General features: G+C 37.8%; 1 protein-coding gene across 3 annotated transcripts in view; it reads left to right on the top strand.

Moving 5' to 3' along the window:
- Window positions 1-17,626, top strand: part of AATK (apoptosis associated tyrosine kinase) — a 212,039-nt gene that overhangs the window by 4,066 nt on the left and 190,347 nt on the right. Inside the window, exon 1 of one of the 3 annotated variants that reach the window (XM_072645273.1) lies at window positions 13,868-15,700. The exons of the other annotated variants lie outside the window; for them this stretch is intronic. The gene's annotated coding sequence lies outside the window, so the exon portion shown is untranslated. Of the gene's footprint in view, window positions 1-13,867; window positions 15,701-17,626 lie in introns of those variants that run through there. 3 annotated transcript variants of the gene reach the window in all.

The raw sequence follows: 17,626 nt of genomic DNA, 5'->3' as shown, positions 1-17,626 counted from the left end.
CCAAAAAAACATGAACAAACAAAAAGTTGTCTCTGATCTCCAGGAGCTCACAGTTTAAGGGTGGGGGAAGGGAGTAGAAGAGGAAGGGTGGGGTGAGGGGTGAGGAAGAAGAACATCCAAAAAGCAGTGTACAAAAAAAATTTATACACAGGGTAAATTAGAAGTCATTTCAGTTGAAAGGTACTAACATTAACTAGAACTGGGAAAGGTAGAAGAGAAACTGTAGAAGGTTGGATTTTAGCTGAGGAAGTCAAGGAAGTTAAGAGGCTGAAAAGATTGGTAGTATGTGGAGATGACAATACCTGAGCTCTGGTCACAGTTTACTGTGTGACTCAAAGCAATCGACTTCAAAACAATAACAAAACAAAATTTTTCTTCCTTTTGTGTCTCAGTTTGTGAGGAATTTCAGAATTATTTTGAGTCCATGTGGAGAAAAGAGTTATGTGACTTACGATGATGGTACATAGTTAGACCCTTGTAGGATGAGTGAGTTCTATCCAAAAAATAAAAAAATAAGGAAATCCAGATTCACCAACAGATTATTTGTTACTAGATTTCTAGAAATCAGTTTCCTGTTGCTAGATTTCCTCATGCTAGAATGCTAGAAATCCTCAGGATCCACCCTCCCCTCCATGACACTTTAGTAAATTTAAAGCAAATGTTGTTAATTCACATGAGGGATGCTGAAGGGATTTCTAAGTGATAGGGGTGGGAAGGGGGTACTTGAGGTTCTTAACGTGAGGTTCTGAGAGAGATTCCAAGGAGAGGGGGGAATTCTATGAATTTGGATGGGAAAACAGTTACATGTCTATTTTTGTTAACCTCTAACTGAAATGTAGCATTTCCTTTAATTATGAATGTAGGCAGCAAACCACAATTGTAGGAGCAGTATTGGTGACTTTAGCTCTAGTAGAAATTACAGATATTTTCATGTCACATTATAGTTGTTCCACATCTTAAAATAGATTCATCATGACTTTGAAATTACTATTTGTTCATTGTTATTTATTGCTATTAATTATTAGACCTGTTGCTAGGTTTACTGAATTGTCACGTTTCTTTTTAAATATTTTGATAACTGAATTTCAATATAATCGGTTTCTTTTGTAGTCCTATGTATTTTATGCATTTAACAACATTATTCTGAGAAAGGATTCATCAGCTTCACCGGACTGCTAAGGGGTCTAGGGCAGAAAAGAAAGGGGAAGGAAAAGAAACAAGCATTTTGATAGTACCTACTATATTCCAGGCACTGTGCTAAGTGCTTTATAAATTTGATCCTCACAACCACCCTTTTATTATTTTCATTTTGCAGTTGAGGAAACTGAGGCAAACAGAGGTTTAATGACTTGCCTAGAGTCATACAACTAACAAGGTTTTTTCTTGACTCCAAGCCCAGTATTGTGTCTATTCCTCCATCAGCCACTTCAAAAAATAAACAAAATTAAGAACCCCTTTTAATGCCAAAATTCTGTGATTCTTATGCTGGCTTACAAATGATTAACTGATAACAATGGAGGAGTAGGGTATGAGTGTGGGGAAGAGGAGAATAGCTATATATGGAAACCTGTAAGGCAAATAATAATAACTCACTTTACTATGGCCCATTACGGTTTACAAGGAACTGTCTTTGTTTGCTTTCTTCCCTTGCAACTAACCTGGGTGAGGTAGGTAGTGGAAGTATGATTATCCCTTGTTGTACTGGTGAGGCCCAGAGAGGCCAAGTAACTTGACTGAGGTCACACATTAAGTGACATGCCACTGTTCAAACTCAGTTCCTCCAAATCAAGTGTTCTTGAAATTAAAATGAAGTACTTTTGAAATCATGTTGGAAATCACTGGGAAATGATGATTTAGTGTTTATGCAGTTTTCCAGAACATATCACTAACCTGTATTTTTATTGTTGTTTAAAAAAAATTTTAGAAACAGAATGGAGAGAGAAACCTTTGTAGGAAGCTGCATTTATTAAAAGAACCAGATGGTGGCCAGAATTCTGTGGGGAGAGTCCCATGTTATACACAATGACCAAAAGGATGGAGCTATTCTGTTGTCTTTATTGAGACTCTCATTCTCCTGTCCCTCTCCCTCTTTCTCCTCTACTCCCATAAGCATATGGGGCTGTAGAAGAGTGTGATGGCTAAGAATGTAAGAAAAGTCTTCATTTTTCCTCATTTGGGCGAGATGGAGATGTTAAATTTTCAGTGTTAGCCTTTATACTATTTGGCTAACAAATTAGGACTCGGTTTATTGTTGTTAGAACTAGAAAGGACTTTAGTGATCATCTAACCCACCCCCCTCATTCCACAGATAGAGATGCTTATACCTAGAGGGGACTTCTTAAACTACTAGATTTAAAATGAAGAATATAGAAGGAGGATATCATAGAAAACTCAGTCTTGTCTTTTAAGTGCTCCCTTTCTTCCTGGTCCACCTTCCTTGCTCATGCTCCTTCTATTTCTTTTCCTGTTCTTACCCTTTTCTGGAAATCATTCATTCTATGTATTTGGTTTTTTAATTTTAAAAATGTTTATTTTCAGTTTCGAATTATTTCCTTCCCTCTACCCTCTCCTCTAGCCATTGAGAAGGCAAGAAATACAATACCCATTATACAGATGAAGTCAAGTCATTCATTCTATAGTGAGAGTTTTCTATGTTCAGAGCACTGTACTGGGTCTTATGGAAGATGTAGAGATGGATGACTGTCGCAAAGAGGGTATAGGTTAGCCAGGGAGGCAAGACACAGATGTACTAAGTTATGTAGCACCCCTTCTAGGATTCTTCCCCTAATGAGGACTCTCCCTGGCAGGGAGAGTACCCAGATGGATAACTGCTAGAAGTTCTAGAAGTAACCCTTTGGGTGAATCCCCTGAACCCTGTAGCTTACAGGCTCCCACTGGTGTGCTTCCCAATAGCAATCAGCCAGAAGACACAAACAAGCTGCTCGGGTTATCTTTGCTGGGTCTTCATTTGCAGCTGTGCTTTTCAAAGCCTCTGGCCCTAAGATGGTAGAATGTTTCATTTATACCTGAAAAGGCAAGTCCTTAACCTTACATTTCAATGTCTTCACCCCTTATGACCTTTAACTTTTCTGAAGTCTAAAAAGAGACCCACCCTTACGGTTAAATAATACTGCGAAGCTTAAATAACACTGTAAAGCATAATAAAAGATATTTTATAGGGCATCATCATGTGATGCAGTATTGGGTGGTAAGATAAATTCAAAGAACAAACAATTAAAGTAGTTAGAGAAGGCTTCATGGAGGGAGTGAGTCTTGAACTGAACTATGAAGGATGAGTAGGATTTGGATAAGTAGAATAAAGACTTTTTAGGCAGGAGACATGGCATAAATAATGGCATGAACTGGGCACAACATGCACATGTAATGAATAGTCTGATTGGAGGATTCACATGTGTCAATAATGGAGAGATGAGGCAAAAAAGATAGAGTGGGCCTAGAACCAAGAGGGTCTTGAAGCCATTCAAAGGAGTTCGGCTCTGTATTGGTACTTAACGAATGATAACAACATAGAATGCTAATGTTTGAAGAGACCTTAGAAAGTATCTAGTCTGTGTCCCTTTTCTCTAGAGGAGGGGCAGCTGGACCTGATTTCAGAAAGATATATGGCCTCGGACATTTATAGCTATGTGACCCTGAGTAAATCACTTAACCTCTCTCTGCCTCAGTTTCCTTAAATGTAAAGTAGAGATAATAATAGCACCTGTCGGTTCACACAGTTGATGTGAAGATCAAGTGAGATAATGTTTATAAAGCAGTTAGCACAGTGCCTACTACATAGTACGTTCTTAGTAAAGGATAAATCCTTCCTTCCTTCTACAGTTACTTAAGTTCCTTAAGGTATCTTTTGCTTCTTTGTATTCCCAATGCCTGGCATGGTGTGTGGCATATGATAAACACCTAATAAATGGTTATTGAATGATTGATTGATTGATTGAATTTGGATCTAGAGTCAAAGCCTTCAGATTCTCAGGCCAGTGCTCTTGAAGAAATTTTAGTTTGGAGAAATAGCATGAGTAACAGCATGGAAGTAAGACCATTTAACCTCTCAGTTTCTTTATCTGCAAAGTGGGGATAAGAACAGCACCTACCTCCCAGGGTAGTTTGTGAGGATCAAATGAGGTAATAATTTATAAAATGCTTAGCACAGTCCTTGGCACATAGTAAACATTATGTAATTGTTAGCTATTATTATTATTGTCATGTGGGAAAGGCTTTGGTGATATTTCTGGAGCTGTAGGTCTTATGGGACAGGAAGGGTTTATTGATAGTAACCACTTAAATTTTTTAAAATTTAAATATTTTCTTCTTTCCAATTACATATAAAAACAATTTTTAACATTTTGAAAAAATGTTGAGTTCCAAATTCTTTCCCTCCTCCCTCATTCAGAAGACAATTTGAAATAGGTTATGTATGTGCAGTCATGCAAAACATGTTTCTATATTAGTCATGTTATGCAAGAAAACATAGATCAAAAGAAAAAAAAGGAAAAAGCCCAAGAAAAATAAAGTAAAAAAATGCTTTAATCAGATTTTTCTCTGGAAGTGTCTAGAATTTTTCATCGTAAGTCCTTTGGAATTGTCCTTAGATCATTGTATTGCTGAGAATAGCTAAGTTGATTTACAGTTGATCATCATATGGATAATGCTGTTACTGTGTACTCTGTTCTCCCAGTTGTGCTCACTTCACTTTGCGTCAGGTCATGTAAGTCTTTCCAAGATTTTCTGAAAACATCCTGCTTGACATTCTTATAGCACAATAATATTCCATCACAACTGTGTACTACAACTTGTTTAGCCATTCCTCCATTCATGTTATCCCTTCAATTTCCAGTTTTTGGCCACCACGAAAAGGGCTACTATAAATATTTTTGTACACAAAGATCCTTTTTGTTTTTCATTGCTCTCTTTGGGATACAGACCTAGAGGTGGTATTGTTGGATTAAAGGGTATATAGAGTTTTATATCCCTTTGGGCATAGAATGGTTGGGTTAGTTCACAGTTCCACCAACAGTGCATTAATGTCCCAATTTTTCTACATCCCTTTCAACATTTTTCATTTTCCTTTTTTGTCTTATTAACCAATCTGACAGGTGTGAGTGGTACCTCAAGAGTTGTTTTAGTTTACATTTCTCTAATCAACAGTGATTTAGAACATTTTTTCTTATAGCTATAGATAGCTTTGGTTTCTTCATCTGGAAACTACTTATTTATATCCTTTGACCATTTGCCAATTGGGGAATGACTTGTATTCTCATAAATTTGACTCATTTCTCTATATATTTGAGAAACGAAGCCTTTATCGGAGAATCTTACTCTAAAAATTTCTCCCCATTTTTTGCTTTCCTTTTAATCTTGGCTGCATTGGTTTTGTTTGTGTAAAACCTTTTAAAATTTAATATAATCAAAAATATCCATTTTGCATCCCCTAATGCTCTCTATCTCGTTTCTCTCTATCCCTTATCTAAAAATCTAATGGGTAAACTATTTTGTGCTCTCCTAATTTGTTTATGGTATCACCCTTTATGTCTAAATCATGTATTACCTTATCTTGGTATATGGTGTGAGATATTCGTCTATACCTTGTTATTTTTGCCAAATTGCTTTCCAGTTTTCCCAGCAGTTTTCATCAGAAAGTGAGCTCTTGTCCCAAAAGCTTGGATTTTTGTGCTTATCAAACACTAGATAACTATGATCATTTACTATTTTGGATTGTGTACCTAATCTATTCCACTGATTCACCACTCTGTTTCTTAGCCAGTACCAGATTGTTTTGATGATTACTACTTTCTAATACAGTTTGACATCTGGTACTGCTGGGCCACCTTCCTTCACATTTTTTTTCACTGATTCTGGTGATATTCTTGACCTTTTGTTCTTCCAGAAGAATTTTGTTACTATTTTTTCTAACTCTAATTTTTGGTAGTTTGATATGACACTGAATAAATAGATTAATTTGGGTAAAATTGCCGTTTTTGTTATATTAACTCAGCCTACCCATGAACAATTGGTATTTTTCCATTTTAGATCTGACTTCATTTGTGTGAAAAGTGTTTTGTAATTCTGTTTGTATGGTTCCTGGATTTGTCTTGGCAGGCAGCATTTTATATTGTCTCTAGTTATTTTAATTGGATTTCTCTATTTCTTGATTTAGGATTTTGTTGGTAATATATAGAAATGATGGTGATTTGTGTGGATTTATTTTACATGCTGCAACTTTGCTAAAGATGTTGATTATTTCAGCTAGTTTTTTAGTTCCTGTAGGATTCTCCAAGTATACCATCATATCATCAGCAAAGAGTGATAGTTTTGTTTCTTCACTGTCTGTTCTAATTTTTTCAATTTCTTTTACTTCTCTTATTGCTATAGCTAGCATTTCTAGTGTAATATTGAATAGTGGTGATAATAGACATCCCTATTTTGCTCCTGATCTAATTGGGGAGGCTTCTAGCTTATCATCATTTCAGATAATGCTTGCTTTTGGTTTCAGATAGATACTACTTATCATTTTAAGGAAAGCTCCATTTATTCCTATGCTTTCTAATGTTTTTTAATAGGAATGAGTGTTGTATTTTATCAAAATACATCTGCATCTGTTGAGATAATCATATGATTTCTGTTGATCTTATTATTGCTATGGTCAGTTATGTTGATAGGTTTCCTAATATTGAATCAACTGTGTATTCCTGGTATAAATTCCACCTGGTCACAATGTATGAGCTGTATGTTATATTGCTAATCTCCTTGCTAGTGTTTTATTTAAATTTCTTTTCATCAGTTTTCATTAGGGAAATTGGACTTTAGTTTTCTTTCTCTATTTTTGCTTTTTCTGGTCTAGGTATCGGCATCATAGTCATGTCATAAAATAGTAATTACTTTTTAACTGACTGACTTCTTCTAACTTTTTGGAAACATTGGCTAGCCTATTGGTTTGACCATCAAGGGCTTGCTTGCCCACTAACCTTGATTGTCTTTTCAGAGGACACTACAAAATCTTTGATTAATAAACTTCTTAAGGGATGTAGAAAGAATGCTAGATTTGGAATCTGAGGACCTCTGCACTAGGGAATTGAAGAGAATTTTGTTCACCTGCAGACCATATATCCCTGGGATTAAGGCCTGTTTTTCTTTTTCTTTACAGTTTCTTCTCTAGTGTACATGCACACACAGTATACCATTTAAAGTGCACACATTATTGTGCTGAAGTATAAGGACATCTCAACCAATAACAGATAGTAAATGGCAGAGGCAGGATTTGAACCCAGACTCCCCACCTTCAAACTCACTGTTTTTTATTTTTCCCTATCACTTGACATTTCTTGATTCATTTTGATTTGGCTTTAAGTATTAAGTGTCTTCCAGGACCTTCATGTTTTGCCATCCTGTTGATTAATTCCTCTTGTAATTTGGGATTATTCTATTTCTCCTCTAATCCAAGATCAAAATTGTTTCTTTGCTCCCTGGGAAAACAAGAGTCCTTCTAAATGGGTACCTGGGTCTCGGGTCAAAACCATTTTCTGACTTTGGGATATCCCTTGCCCTTGCCCCTGCCCATTGAATTTCATGGATTAAACTTCTTAGAATACATAGAACTCTGTTTAGTTTTCTTTATGCTTCTTTATGCCTTTTGTTTCCACAGATTCTCTCTAAGCCCTAAACTTTTGAACAACTCAAGCCCTTTAGGCTTTGGAAATTGGGCTTGATCCCATAGGGGGTTCTCCTCATAATCTCTTCAAGGACAATAACTATAACTTAACTTTATTGGTTTACTCTGGCCTAGGAGATATTAGACCTATTTCTAAATCCAGACAGGTTTTTCTTTTTGAGAAAATCTAGCTCTGCTTGATTGGTACTGGTAGGTATGGGGTAGCTTAGCCAGGTTGACTTTGTACTAGATTTCCATTAGAATGTAAACTCTTTGAGGGCAGGGTATATTTAGGTTTTGTTTTTTTTTCTTTTTTGTTAGTTTTTATATGCTAGCACCTAAATCAGTGCCTGCACATACTAGGGGGCCCTGAATAAATGCTCAATGAATTGAATTCTGACTGGACTTGAGCTCTCTGTTAGGTGAGATAAAGCTATCTGATGAACCCAGTAAAATTCCTTCTTTTAACAAGTTTTTAGTCAGCACAAGTTGTGTGGAAAGACACTGAAAATATTTCATCTCCATTGAGTGCTTTCAAATGAATGACACAGCCTGTTTGTTACTATCATTTCCAGGAAGTTAGAAGTATGGAGTACACCCAGGAAGGATTCAGGGGCTTTTCTTACATGTCCTGGATTTCTTTTGGCCTTGATATGGTAAAACTTTAGAACTGTAGGTTTGAAAAAGGACCAAAGAGGTCATTCAGTCAACTCCCAGAGTGTGAGAATCCTCTCTGTAATATCTCCTTAGGAGGAGTGTCTGTGTTAACAGTTATGAAGAATTCCCCACCTTTCAATTTTTAAGAGAAAAAAAATTAAAACATTTTTACATGCCACATAATATCCCCTTTCATTGTTCCCCACTTCCAATTGAAGGGACATAAAAAATAACTAAAAAGAAAATGAAATCCTCATCATACACGTGAATAACCTAGGAAAATGAATTCCCATATTGTTCATGTTCAAAAATGCATGTCTTTCTCCACATTTTAAGCTCATCACTTTTTGGACAGAAAGTAGGTAGCGTGTTTCATCTTTAGCCTTCTAGATTTGTCATCAATCGTTGCACTGATCAAGGTTCTAAAGTCTTTTAAATTTGTTTTTCTCTAAAATGTTGTCATTGTGTAAATTCTTCTCCTAGTTCTACTCACATAGCTCCACAACAGTTCATAGAAGTCTTTTCAGTTTCCTCTGAAACCGAGGCCATTTTCTTAATCCCTACGGTAAATCACATGCACATACCATGATTTCTTCAGCCACTCCCCAATTGATGGGCGTTCCCTTAGTTTCTAGTTCTTTGCCACTACTAAAAGAACTGCTGTAAATATCTTTTGTACATATGGGGAAGTATAGGCCCGATAGTAGTATAGTTAGGTCAAAGGCTATGTAAAATTTAATAACTTTTTGGGTATAGGAACTCACCACTTTTCAAGGCAACCTGTTCTATTTCTAGACAGAGCTAATTGTTAGGATAGAGGTTCCCAAACCATTTTAGTTCATGGTGCCCTTAACATCTCAGTAAATTTTCACAGTGCTCTTAAGCCAAGAGGTATATTTAACAATTCTGTTTATTAAGTAGTTACATTCAAACAACTTAATACGTGTGACATTACAAACAAGAAAGTTCAAGGTTACACATAGTAACCACCAAAAATATAATACCCATAAATTGCAAGAAAAAATAATATTTTTATTTCATCCTTAAATAACTACATTTATAAATTGACTCTATATAGCTTCTTAAACCTTGGAATCACATTGGACATTGCCAGATTCATTTCTTATTCCACCTTGACTTTTGTAGAGTTTTTGCTTTTTTAGCACAATAACCACCAAAAATCTGGCTTCATAAAGATATGATGTTACAAACCAGAAAGTTCAAGGTTACAGGAGTAGCCAAAAGTACAAGTAAACAAAAACATATCTCAACCATTTGAGAACATCATTGAAAAGAATGTAGAGTGATCTTATGTTGAAACTGTGAACTTCCTTGAGCTGGTAATTGGAGATGTCTGACAGATGTTGATGAGTATTCCTGTTTCCCTTGAAAATTTAAAATATCCCAAGGCATTCTTATTAGTTTACTGTAGCTCTCTAGCTGCTGTGCACAGTTTGAGAACCCCACTATAAGGGAGGTTTCCCTTATATTGAGCAAAAACCCGAGTCTCTTTAACTTCCATGCTTTGGTCCAAGTTGTACCCTCTGGTGCCTCTTCCATATGCCAGCTCTTCAAATACTTGAAGACAGCAATCATGCTTCCATTTTATACTGTACTACTGCCAGGGCCTTCTACACATCCTAGTGCTCAGTGGTTTTGAGTCCCTTTCCATCATGATGGCCCTCCTGTGGATGGGTTTCTGAAGAATGGCTAGAATTGCACTGGGTTTGAAAAAAGACTGTTTCCCATTTGCTCTCTGTCCTTATTACTTTCTGTTAGCAGAGCTCCAAGTATATGTCAGAGAATGGGCTTTAAAAAGCTGAAAAGTCAGTTTTTTCAGGTATTTCATCTAATGTGCTGCTAGTATTAGTATGGCAATCACTTATGGAGTACACAGTAAGAAATCGACATTTAGAACATAGTGCTTCCACCACACAGAATTCTCGAGGGTCCCACTGTTCGTTGTGTGTCCCAGGTGGCCAGAGAGGGTTTTCTTTCCTGGAAACTTCAGGAGGAGAGAGAGAGATTGGTGACCTCATTTCAGTAATTTGTCAAGAATTCCAGCACTTTACTTTGTGTAAAACCATAAATGTTTCAAATTCCATCCAGATGGACACAAGGGAAGACGTTCTGCATTAAGAATAAACCCAGGAACAGGATTCTGTTCTCTCATTTTTTGTCATTCAGCATTGCCTACTGAGTGGTGAGATGAAAAGCGCTTGGAGTTAGGAATCAAAGGATGTAGTTTGGAATCCTGGTTCCACTAATTAATTATTACCTCAGTCTGATCACTTTCTCTGGGCCTCAGTTTCCTCCCCTGTAAAAGGAGGAGGTTGGATTAGAACAGTGCTCACAACCAATATGGGTGTGCAAAAAATTTGGCACCATTAAAAAGTTTCTGAACGTACAACGACCAAAAATTAATTAAAAATCAAGTGCGTAATGAACCCAAGATCTGCCTAGCAATGCCGGCCTGTGTGGTGTCATGCAACTTCACTGTAGCCTTAGTTCTAAATGCACAATATGCACACTTTGCACTGTGAATGCTGTCATGCCACTCAACACCAACGGATGCTGCTGAAACATGAAAAAGGGTCCAGAGTAGAAAAAGTTTGAGAAGTCCTAGATTAGAGGACTTCTAAGGTAACTTCTAGCTCTAGAACCTGTGAATAAAGTTCAGGTGCCTGGTGCTGGCATTCAAGGCTTCTTCCCAGACTAAATCTCATGCCAATTAAATAACTAAAATCAGAAACTCAGGGAAATTAATGATTACAAAAGAAATTAAGAAATATCAGAGACTATTACAAATAGTTGTATGTCAACAAAACTGTTAGCATAAATGGACAAATGCAGTTGCTGATAGGCACTGGGGTAGGGAACTTCCTCACTGGGTGTATAGTGGCAGATTGGGATCTTCCCTCCTCTCCTCTACAAAAGCTAAATGGACAAAACAGGAAGTAGATAATAAAATAAACCAATTTTACAAGAATTTAAACAGCCCATGAATGAGGTGCCATACAAAAAGGCACCAGATGGATAAACACTAAAAAAACAAATAATCCCTGTACTGGATAAACTGTTTTCTAAAATAGAGAAAATGATAACATTGCTGGGTGTGGTTGCACATTCCCATATTCTCTGCTACCGTGAAGGCAGAAGTGGGTAGATTGCTTGAGTTGGGGAGTTCTGAGCTGCAGTGGGCTAAACCAGTTGTGTCCTCCTTAAATTCAACACCAATGTGGTGAGCCTGTCCTTCCCCTGGAGTTGGGGGGGTGTTGTCATCAGGCTGCTTAAGGAGGCACAACAGAGCAGATCAAAAGCTTCCATACTGATCTGTAGTGGGATTGGCCTGTGAGTGGCTGCTGTCCTTCTAGCCTGAGACTTAACATATAGAAAGAGAAAGAAAAAAGATTATTAAACCATAAAAGTAAAATACCAATATCAGTAATGAATATTGACACAAAGTATTAAAATATGAGCATTTTAATTCAAACATGAATAAAACAATCCATCCTTTTCTCTAGATCTTCCATTTCGATCAGGTAGGATTTGTAGCAAGAAAAAAGGGATGGTTTTCAATTAAGGAAAATAATCAGTATTTCCAGCATCATTGTACATTATCCCCCCTCCCACACTCTTTGATCCACCCAGATTGGACTTGTCTCTGTTCCTCACACACCACATTACCTCTTTTTCCTCTGTTCCTTGGTACTGATCATTCCCCATGCCTGGAATGCACTCTCTTCTCACCCTTAACTCATGGAGTCCCCTCTTCTTTATAGATTCAGCTCAAGTATCACCTTTTATAAGAAGTCTTTCCTGATCCCCCCAGCCATTCAAATCCAGCCTTGGACGTTTATTATCTGTGTGACCCTAGGTGAGTTACTTAACCTCTGTCTGCCTCAGTTTCCTCAGCTGCAAAATAGGGATAATAATAGCACCTACCTCCCAGGGTTGTTGTGAGGGTTAAATGAGGAATGTTTGTAAAGTGCTAAGACAGTGCCTGGTACACAGTAGGCACTTAATAAATGCTTGTTTCCTTCCTTGCTCTCTCCCAAATAACCTTGCATTTAACTACTGTCTAGTTGTTTGTATACTGTGTATATTCATTCTGTGTATACTTGTTTCCTGGGTTAGAATGTAACTTCCTTAAGAAATGGGATTGTTTCAGTCTTTGTATTTTTATCCCCATAGACTAGCATGGTGACTGATACTTCATATTTGTTTAGTGGTGTGTGTTCTCTGCTTCTGGCAAACAACCCCCACACTTTTCTACCCTGTTTACCTTCACTCAATTCATTCCTTATGTTCTGAGTAGCCACTATTTCTACCTCATGCTTGCTAATTGGTCCTCTCTCTACTTTTTCTTCAAGCCATGACCCACTTTTTACTTCCATCATGGAGCCTTCCCCCATTTTACCTAGCTAGAAATGATTTCTCCTTCATCTGATTTCATCATATTTTGTTCTCATATACTTACCACATTCTTACTTGCATTACAATGATTTTTATACATGTCTTATCACCCCTACTAGATTTAAGTTCCTTGAGAGAAAAAAATGTTTCATATTTGTAGCTCTTCCAGCTCTAAAGTCGGCAGCTTAGGTGGCTTACTGGATAGACCCGTGGGCCTGGGGTCAGGAAGACCTGAGTTCAAATGCAGCCTGCCTATCATTTTCTCTATTTTAGAAAACAGTTTATCCAGTATAGGCAGTATCAGACACTGCCTAACTGTGTGACCCTGGCAAGTCACTTAACCTCTGTTTGCCTTAATCCACTGGAGAATAATACTTCAGTACTTTTACCAAGACACTCCAGTATTTTTACCAAGAAAATCCCATGGATAACCTTGACTATGGTCCATGGGGTCATGAACAGTCTGACACGACTAAACGACAACAAACTCTAAAATGATGTCTTGTGTATAGTTAGGTACCTAGTAATGTTTAGTGAATTAACAGAAAGTATTCATTAAGGGCCCTACTGTGTGAAGTCTATGCCATGTGTCTTTGGTGCAAAATTTATTCTATTTTTATTACCTCAGTTTCTCCTTCTTTGTGAAATTCATAACTATTTCGTATTTCTCCTTATTGAACTCATAAGAATGTTGTGTGAGAAGGGGCATTAATTAGTCTTGTTGCCTTTTAGAGAAAAGACAAAGTGACAGGCAAGTGATTGGAGTCCCAATGCTGAAAGAATTGACCCAAATACATTGCCCTTTGCATATTTATTTTGTATGTCTTTTGCATTTTTGTAGCTTTTCTTACTCCTCTTCCTCCAGCTCTCACATCCTATCTGCTTCTTTCCTTCATTGTCTTTTACCCTTCCTTCTGGTACTTCTCCTCCTGAGGGCCCACCTCAGTTTCCCCACAGCCTGTACTACTACTAGGTGTTTTATATATATATATATATATATATATATATATATATACACACATACATATACACACATACACATATATATATACACACATACATTCATAATACATATATGTGTGTGTATACACTCACGTACACACAGTATTTCTTTTGATGTCTATAACAACCAGGGATATATATATACACACACCAACTTGAGCCTCTTCCAAATGTTAAATTTTAAGTGTAAATTTATACCTTGGAAATTTGTAAAAACTATAAATCTAGGCTTGACTTATTGTTTTGTTGATTTCCTGGAATTAAGAAAGTGATGGAGAAAATGTTAATGATGCAGATTAAATTTGTTGTGGGATACTTGTTTTTCTCCTGGAGAGTCATTTGTCAAACATTTACCAGTCTGGGAGATAGTTCCTTTACCATCCCCCTTTCTCTGCTGAGGGTTGGGGAAGTTATGCAAAACTTGCCCATGGTCACCCAGCTGATAAGTATTTGAAATGGGATTTGAACTCTTGTCTTTCTGATACTAATTCCAGTATTCCATCCACTACCCTGGGATGCCTCTCTTATACTATGCTCTAAAATGCTTATTGGGCCCAAGGGGTGAATATTTCCTTGTCCTGAACTATCCAGTATAAACCACTGGATTTGGAGGGCTTCATTCTGATGATATACTGTGTTCAGTATGAGGGAGTACAGAAAATTTGCTTTATTTCATCAAATATCTGTCCTGCTTTGAGAGCCCAGGAAGTTGAGGAACGCAGGGGGAGACATACCCTGGGTGCCTTTAATTTCAGCCTGTTTTGGGGCATTGGAATTCTGATTCTAATTTCCTTCAGTTGCCTTTGTAAGTTTCCTGTTGCATCATCCACTGGCAGAATGAGCAGGTCTGTTCACATAGGGTTACGTACCATCCACTCTTTCTGCCTTTCCTAGCAAAGAATACTATACATTAGTATCTGCAATTGTGTAGCATGCTGTAGTTGCCTAGCACAGTGCTTTACAATCAATAGGTGCTTAATATATGTTTGTCAAATGAAGGAACGAATCCAAAGCTTCTTCATCCCCATGAGCTTGCAAGAGTAAATTTCTCCTTTGTTCCATCTAAGCCCTTTATTCCCATTTGCCTGCACATGTGCCCACCTACTCAAATTGGTAAACAATAATTCTTCATGTCTTGCTGTGAAAAATATTTGGGTCAAATGTAATTTTGAGTCTTGGTGGAGAAGAACAGGACCTGAAATCAACCTCAAAGTTATTTTGGGGTGTTAACAGAAATGAGAATGCTAACAAAAATATTCCCCAGTGAGACTACAATATATCAAATTGGTAAGCTTGTTTAGCTTGAGTTCTGGGATGAGCCCTAGGTCCAAAGTTGAAGGAGTTGGGGTAGCATAAAGATAGAACCAGAGTTCCAGATTCTGCTTTCCAGTTGTCCCAAATGGGTTGGTGGCAAAAGCCTTCTGAGTAGCATATAAATTCAAATCACATCGCATTCCAGACAATTGTTCACTGCTAGGGATTTGGAATGGGGGAAAACTTTTGTTCATTTGAAGTACATCAGGAGGAAATCAGACCAAAGGAAATGTGTACTGAGTTCGGCCATTGGGCTTGGCTGGACTCCATGCTCTGAGTGCTGCTGCTTTCCCTTAAAAAAAAAAAACAAACAAAAACAAGTTGGTGCCTTCCGCATGGGCCTCTCTCTCATTCCTCCCTCCCCCCAACGCAAACTTTGCCCTTTTAAACTCCTAAGGCTGGAGGAAGCCAGCATAGGAAATGATGGTAGCGAAAGTTTCTATAGTAAGAGCCAATTCCCAGGCCTTATAATGAGAATGATAATCACAATACGTTGCATAAGGTCTCTCTTTGCTCAGTCTAACTGCCTTCCAGAGCTTGGAGTTAGTTTGTGGAGAAGCCTTCTTCATCCCTTTCCTTTGCTTTAGACCCACCTGTCAGAGTCAGAAGGGGGAGAAACCCCTGGGAGACGAGTGGTGTTATGTCAGGGTAAGTGTTGGGGAGGGACTTTCTTCTCCACAGCCTCATTTTGCCTCTGGTTCAGTGCATGTACTGTCAAGGCAGGGAATGCTCTGAGAGTCTGAGAGCTGTCTCTTCCCTGTTCTGGACAGAATCCTCTTGGTAAATAGGTCAAGAGTCAGCAGGGGATTAGCTTGTGGCCAGAGAAGGGCAGGGTATATGGAAAAGATGCTAGGATTACAGAGTATTTTGCTGTGGGGACCAAGAAGTCCTGTGTCTGGTTATTGTATGTAGTCTGACTGAATCTCTCCCAAGAAGTGCAAGTGAATTTCTAGAAGGCTAGTCTACTGAACAGTTTATAAGGGCTCAGCTCTTAAGTGTATTTTAACTTTTTTGCCCAGATGATGAAAAGTAATATCAAAATATAGCTGATTCTCTTTACATTTTTAGTTGTTAACTCCAAGCTAGAGACAGTGCTTCTGGTGAAACATCTCAGTATTCGCCCTATTTCTATCTCTTATCTGGGGGTACTCCCCACAATTGCTTTCTCTCAATTGTATTCCCAGTAAGAAAAACTGAATGAACAACTTTCAGTAGTTACCACTGTTTGTACAAAGTAAGCATTGACAAAAAAAAAGAAGGTAAACAGATTCCCCCCAACCTTATGCCAAAGGGAAAAGGCTTCAGACTCCCATGAAGAAGCTAGAGGGAGGTGTGGTAGGGTGGGAGAGGAGATATATAGGATTACTCTCACCTGTACTGGGGGCAACACGGCTACTTTCCTGATGCTCCTGAGCCAGCCTGAATCTTGGCCTCTTTCTTTGTGATGGTTGCCTCTGTTTGAAGCTTCTGCCCTTTCAACTTCCATGTAGCATCTTCTTTTGGAGCTTGATTCCACAATCCTTCTGAACTCGGTGAACTAATTTTTAAAGGTTACAACGATACGTGGCCTATCATTCTCCATTCTGTCTTGTTGTTTCTTGTTTGTACATCCAGGTTTCACCATGTGACTAATTTCTGGGACTACATCAGTGGATGATGGGAATGGTTGAGAGGAGATGGGTAAAAATACCCCTTCCCCCCTTAAATTAGGAAAAATGGAAAATCATGAAGATTGTTACTCCTGTCTCTTAACTCTTTGTTGCTACAGGAGAAGAGGAATCAGATCAGAAGCTGGTGATGGTGTGCTTAAATTGGAAGCATAGGAGTCAAGGATTTCCATCCCTGCTACTTACTAAAAGTATGGTCCTGAGCAAATCATTTAGCCTTTCGGAGCCTCAGTTTCCTCATCTGTAAAATAGGGCTAATGATATTGGACTCAAATGAGATAATGTGTATAATTGAATTATATGTTGTTGTTCAGTCATTTTTCAGTTGTGTCCAATACGTTGTGACCTGTTTTAGGGTTTTCTGGGCAAAGATACTGGCATGACAGATAAGAAAATTGAGACAAACAGGGTTAAGTGACTTGCAGCTAGTAGGTATCTGAGACCAAATTTGAATTCAGGTATTTCTGACTTTAGGCCCTGTAATCTATCCACTGTGTTACCTAGCTGCCCTTAAATGAGTTATATACCAATGAGTTATTTTTCTTTTTCTCCATGAACAGTTACACAAATATTAGCAGATCTACTTAAGTTCTAACGACGTAGTACAGGAAGGAATTGTGACCTTGATCCTCAGTCCTGTGTCACTATTAGAAAATGAGCAAGAAGGCATTGGAGAGATTATGCAAATGCAGAGCTTTGCACATAGCAGTAAATGATTAATTGGAATGAAAGAACCTAATCCCAACCTCTCATTTTCCAGATTAGGAAAAGTGATGCCTATAATCAATTAGTTCTTAGAGTGAGCTTCTGTTTTGCCTAGATTGATGATTCAGGTCAGTCATTAAATATTCAGTGCCTACTATGTGCCAGACACCGCGTTAAGCACTGTGAGTATAATAAAAGTCCT

Source organism: Notamacropus eugenii, chromosome 2 (assembly GCF_028372415.1).
Source record: "Notamacropus eugenii isolate mMacEug1 chromosome 2, mMacEug1.pri_v2, whole genome shotgun sequence".
Lineage (NCBI taxonomy): Eukaryota > Metazoa > Chordata > Mammalia > Diprotodontia > Macropodidae > Notamacropus > Notamacropus eugenii.
Note: the sequence above shows the minus strand (reverse complement) of the source record. Positions and strands in the feature narration are given on the sequence as shown.